Raw genomic sequence first — 5,751 nt, 5'->3', positions numbered from 1 at the left:
TGGAGGGGGCGTACATCAAAATATACTTGGGTGGGGATTTTTCAAAAATTTTTTCCAGGGAGAGGTTTCTGGGAAGATGGCGGCGTAGGATGATGCTGGGCTCACCGTGTCCTGCGGATCACTTAGATTCCACCCACACCTGCCTAAAAAACCTAGAAAATTGCCATAAGACTAGCAGAATGGATTCTCTGGAGCCAAGCGTAGACAAGAGGCCCACGGACGAGGGTAGGAAGGGCGGCAAGGCGGTGCGCGCTACACGGACTGGCGGGAGGGAGCCGGGGCGGGGGGCAGCCTGCCAGCAAAGCAGAGCCCCTGAGTCTGGCTTGCAAAAATGGAGGGGCCAGACGGAGTGTGTTCTGACAGCAAGCAGGACTTAACATCTGGAAGGTTATAAGTTAACAGATCTGCTCAGAGAATGGGAGGGCTGGAGGACAACGGGAGGGAGTGTTGTTGAGCCCCGGACAACAGAGCGCAGCTTGGCGGGGAACAAAGGCACTCGCCAGCGCCATCTCCCTCGCCCATCCCCCAGCCAAAATCCCAAAGGGAACCAGTTCCTGCCAGGGAACTTGCTTGCTCCGTGCAAACACCCAACGTTGTGCTTCTGTGGATCCATCCCTCGGGCAGCGGGTCTTACTCCCTCCTGGTGCTGCAGGGCCCCTCCTGAAGCAGATCACTGAAGGAAAAGTGAGCTGAGCCTGCCCCTCCCACCCCTGTGCACCTTGCTGATCCACCCCAGCTAATAGGCCAGATCCCCAGCACCACAAGCCTGGCAGTATGCAAGTAGCCCAAACGGGCCACACCACCCCACAGTGAATCCCGTCCCTAGGAGAGGGGAAGAGAAGGTACACACCAGTTTCACTGTGGCCCCAGTGGTGGGCTGGGGGCAGACATTAGGTCTGACTGTGGCCCCACCCACCAACCCAAGTTATTCAAGACAGCACAGAGGAAGTGCCCTGCAGTTCTGCACCACTCCAGGGACTATCCAAAATGACAAAACGGAAGAATTCCCCTCAAAAAACCCTCCATGAAATAACGACAGCTAACGAACTGATCAAAAAATGATTTAAACAATATAACAGAAGGTGAATTTAGAATAATAGTCATAAAATTAATCGCTGGGTTTGAAAACAGTATAAAGGACAGCAGAGAATCTATTGCTACAGAGATCAAGGGACTAAGGAACAGCCAGGAGGAGCTTAAAAATGCTATTAATGAGCTGCAAAATAAAATGGAGTTGACCACAGCTCGGATTGAAAAGGCATAGGAGACAATAGGTGAACTAGAGGATGAAATTATGGAAAAAGAAGAATCTGAGAAAAAGAGAGATAAAAAAATCCAGGAGTATGGGGGGAAAATTAGAGAACTAAGTGATGCACTAAGAGAAATAATCTACACATAATTGGTATTCCAGAGGAGGAAGAGAGAGGGAAAGGTGCTGAAGGTGTACTTGAAGAAATAATAGCTGAGAACTTCCCTGATCTGGGGAAGGAAAAAGGCATTGAAATCCAAGAGGCACAAAGAACTCCCTTCAGACGTAACTTGAATCGATCTTTTCCATGACATATCATAGTGAAACTGGCAAAATACAAGGATAAAGAGAAAATTCTGAAAGCAGCTAGGGATGAATGTGCCCTCACATATAAAGGGAGACCGATAAGACTCGTGACGGATCTCTCTACTGAAACTTGGCAGGCCAGAAAGTAATGGCAGGAAATCTTCAATGTGATGAACAGAAAAAAATATGCAGCCGAGAATCCTTTATCCAACAAAACTGTCATTTAGAATAGAAGGAGAGATAAAGGTCTTCCCAAACAAACAAAAACTGAAGGAATTCATTACCACTAAACCAGCCCTACAAGAGATCCTAAGGGGGATCCTGTGAGACAAAGTACCAGAGACATCGCTACAAGCATGAAACCTACAGACATCACAATGACTCTAAACCCTTATCTTTCTATAATAACACTGAATATAAATGGACTAAATGCTCAACCAAAAGACATAGGGTATCAGAATGGATAAAAAAACAAGACCCATCTATTTCCTGTCTACAAGAGACTCATTTTAGACCTGAGGACACTTTCAGGTTGAAAGTGAGGCGATGGAGAGCTATTTAGCATGCTACTGGAAGTCAAAAGAAAGCTGGAGTAGCCATACTTATATCAGACGAACTAGACTTCAAATTAAAGGCTGTAACAAGAGATAAAGAAGGACATTATATAATAATTACAGGGTCTATCCATCAAGAAGAACTAACAATTATAAATGTCTATACACCAAATACGGAAACCCCAAAATATATAAAACAATTACTCACAAACATAAGCAACCTTGTTGACAAGAATGTGGTAATTGCAGGGGACTTTAATACCCCACTTACAACAATGGATAGATCATCTAGACACATGGTCAATAAAGAAACAAGGGCCCTGAATGAGACATTGGATCAGATGGACTTGACAGATATATTTAGAACTCTGCATCCCAAAGCAACAGAATATACTTTCTTCTCGAGTGCACATGGAACATTTTCCAAGATAGATCACATACTGGGTCACAAAACAGCCCTTCATAAGTATACAAGAATTGAGATCATACCATGCATACTTTTGGACCACAATGCCATGAAGCTTGAAATCAACCACAGGAAAAAGTCTGGAAACCTCCAAAAGCATGGAGGTTAAAGAACACCCTACTAAAGAATGAATGGGTCAACCAGGCAATTAGAGAAGAGATTAAAAAATATATGGAAACAAACGAAAATGAAAATACAACAATCCAAACGCTTTGGGCAGCGAAGGCAGTCCTGAGAGGAAAATACATTGCAATCCAGGCCTATCTCAAGAAACAAGAAAAATCTCAAATACAAAATCTAACAGCACACCTAAAGGAAATAGAAGCTGAGTAGTAAAGACACCCCAAACCCAGCAGAAGAAGAGAAATAATAAAGATCAGAGCAGAAATAAACAATATAGAATCTAAAAAAACTGTAGAGCAGATCAATGAAACCAAGAGTTGGTTTTTTGAAAAAGTAAACAAAATTGACAAACCTCTAGCCAGGCTTCTCAAAAAGAAAAGGGAGATGACCCAAATAGATAAAATCATGAATGAAAATGGCATTATGACAACCAATCCCTCAGAAATACAAGCAATTATCAGGGAATACTATGAAAAATTATATGGCAACAAACTGGACAACCTGGAAGAAATGGACAAATTCCTAAACAACCACACGCTTCCAAAACTCAAACAGGAGGACATAGAAAGCTTGAACAGACCCATAACCAGTGAAGAATTGAATCGGTTATCAAAAATCTCCCAACAAATAAGAGTCCAGGACCAGATGGCTTCCCTGGGGAATTCTACCAGACATTTAAAGCAGAGATAATACCAATCCTTCTCAAGCTATTCCAAGAAATAGAAAGGGAAGGAAAACTTCCAGACTCATTCTATGAAGCCAGTATTACTTTGATTCCTAAACCAGACAGAGACCCAGTAAAAAAAGAGAACTACCGGCCAATATCCCTGATGAATATGGATGCAAAAATTCTCAATAAGATACTAGCAAATCGAATTCAACAGTGTATAAAAAGAATTATTCACCATGATCAAGTGGGATTCATTCCTGGGATGCAGGGCTGGTTCAACATTCGCAAATCAATCAACATGATACATCACATTAATAAAAGAAAAGAGAAGAACCATATGATCCTGTCAATCGATGCAGAAAAAGCATTTGACAAAATTCAGCATCTTTTCTTAATAAAAACCCTTGAGAAAGTCGGGATAGAAGGAACATACTTAAGCATCATAAAAGCAATTTATGAAAAGCCCACAGCTAACATCATCCTCAATGGGGAAAAACTGAGAGCTTTCCCCCTGAGATCAGGAACACGACAGGGATGTCCACTCTCACCACTGTTGTTTAACATAGTGTTGGAAGTGCTAGCATCAGCAATCAGACAACAAAAGGAAATCAAAGGCATCAAAATTGGCAAAGATGAAGTCAAGCTTTCACTTTTTGCAGATGACATGATATTATACATGGAAAATCCGATAGACTCCACCAAAAGTCTCCTAGAACTGATGCATGAATTCAGCAAAGTCGCAGGATACAAAATCAATGTACAGAAATCAGTTGCATTCTTATACACTAATAATGAAGCAACAGAAAGACAAATAAAGAAATTGATCCCATTCACAATTGCACCAAGAAGCATAAAATACCTAGGAATAAATCTAACCAAAGATGTACAAGATCTGTATGCTGAAAACTATAGAAAGTTTATGAAGGAAATTGAAGAAGATATTAAGAAATGGAAAAACATTCCATGCTCATGGGTTGGAAGAATAAATATTGTCAAAATGTCAATACTACCCAAAGCTATCTACACATTCAATGAAATCCCAATCAAAATCGCACCAACATTCTTCTCAAAGCTAGAACAAGCAATCCTAAAATTCATATGGAACCACAAAAGGCCCTGAATAGCCAAAGTAATTTTGAAGAAGAAGACCAAAGCAGGAGGCATCACAATCCCAGACTTTAGCCTCTACTACAAACCTGTTATCATCAAGACAGCATGGTATTGGCACAAAAACAGACACATAGACCAATAGAATAGAATAGACTCCAGAATTGGACCCACAAAAGGATGGCCAACTCATCTTTGACAAAGCAGGAAAGAATATCCAATGGAAAAAAGACAGTCTCTTTAACAAATGGTGCTGGGAGAAATGGACAGCAACATGCAGAAGAATGAAACTAGACCACTTTCTTACACCATTCACAAAAATAAACTCAAAATGGATAAAGGACCTGAATGTGAGACAGGAAACCATCAAACCCTAGAGGAGAAAGCAGGAAAAGACCTCTCTGACCTCAGCTGCAGCAATTTCTTACTTGACACATCCCCAAAGGCAAGGGAATTAAAAGCAAAAATGAACTATTGGGACCTCATGAAGATAAAAATCTGTACAGAGCTCACCAAACTCCACACCCGAAAAACAAATAATCCAGTGAAGAAATGGGCAGAAAACCTGAATAGACACTTCTCTAAAGAAGACATCCAGATGGCCAACAGGCACATGAAAAGATGCTCAACATCCCTCCTCATCAGGGAAATACAAATCAAAACCACACTCAGATATCACCTCACACCAGTCAGAGTGGCCAAAATGAACAAATAAGGAGACTATAGATGCTGGAGAGGATGTGGAAAAACGGAAACCCTCTTGCACTGTTGGTGGGAATGCAAACTGGTACAGCCACTCTGGAAAACAGTGTGGAGGTTCCTCAAAAAAATTAAAAATAGACCTACCCTATGACCCAGCAATAGCACTGCTAGGAATTTACCCAAAGGATACAGGAGTACTGATGCATAGGGGCACTTGTACCGCAATGTTTATAGCAGCACTCTCAACAATAGCCAAATTGTGGAAAGAGCCTAAATGTCCATCAACTGATGAATGGACAAAGAAATTGTGGTTTATATACACAATGGAGTACTATGTGGCAATGAGAAAGAATGAAATATAGCCCTTTGTAGCAATGTGGATGGAACTGGAGAGTGTGACGCTAAGTGAAATAAGCCATACAGAGAAGGAAAGATACCATATGTTTTCACTCTTATGTGGATCCTATTAACAGAAACCCATGGGGGAGGAGAAGGAAAAAAAAAAGAGGATAGAGTGGCAGAGAGCCAAAGCATAAGAGCCTCTTAAAAACTGAGAACAAACTGAGGGCTGATG

Source organism: Leopardus geoffroyi, chromosome B3 (assembly GCF_018350155.1).
Source record: "Leopardus geoffroyi isolate Oge1 chromosome B3, O.geoffroyi_Oge1_pat1.0, whole genome shotgun sequence".
NCBI classification, from domain to species: Eukaryota; Metazoa; Chordata; class Mammalia; order Carnivora; family Felidae; genus Leopardus; species Leopardus geoffroyi.
Note: the sequence above shows the minus strand (reverse complement) of the source record.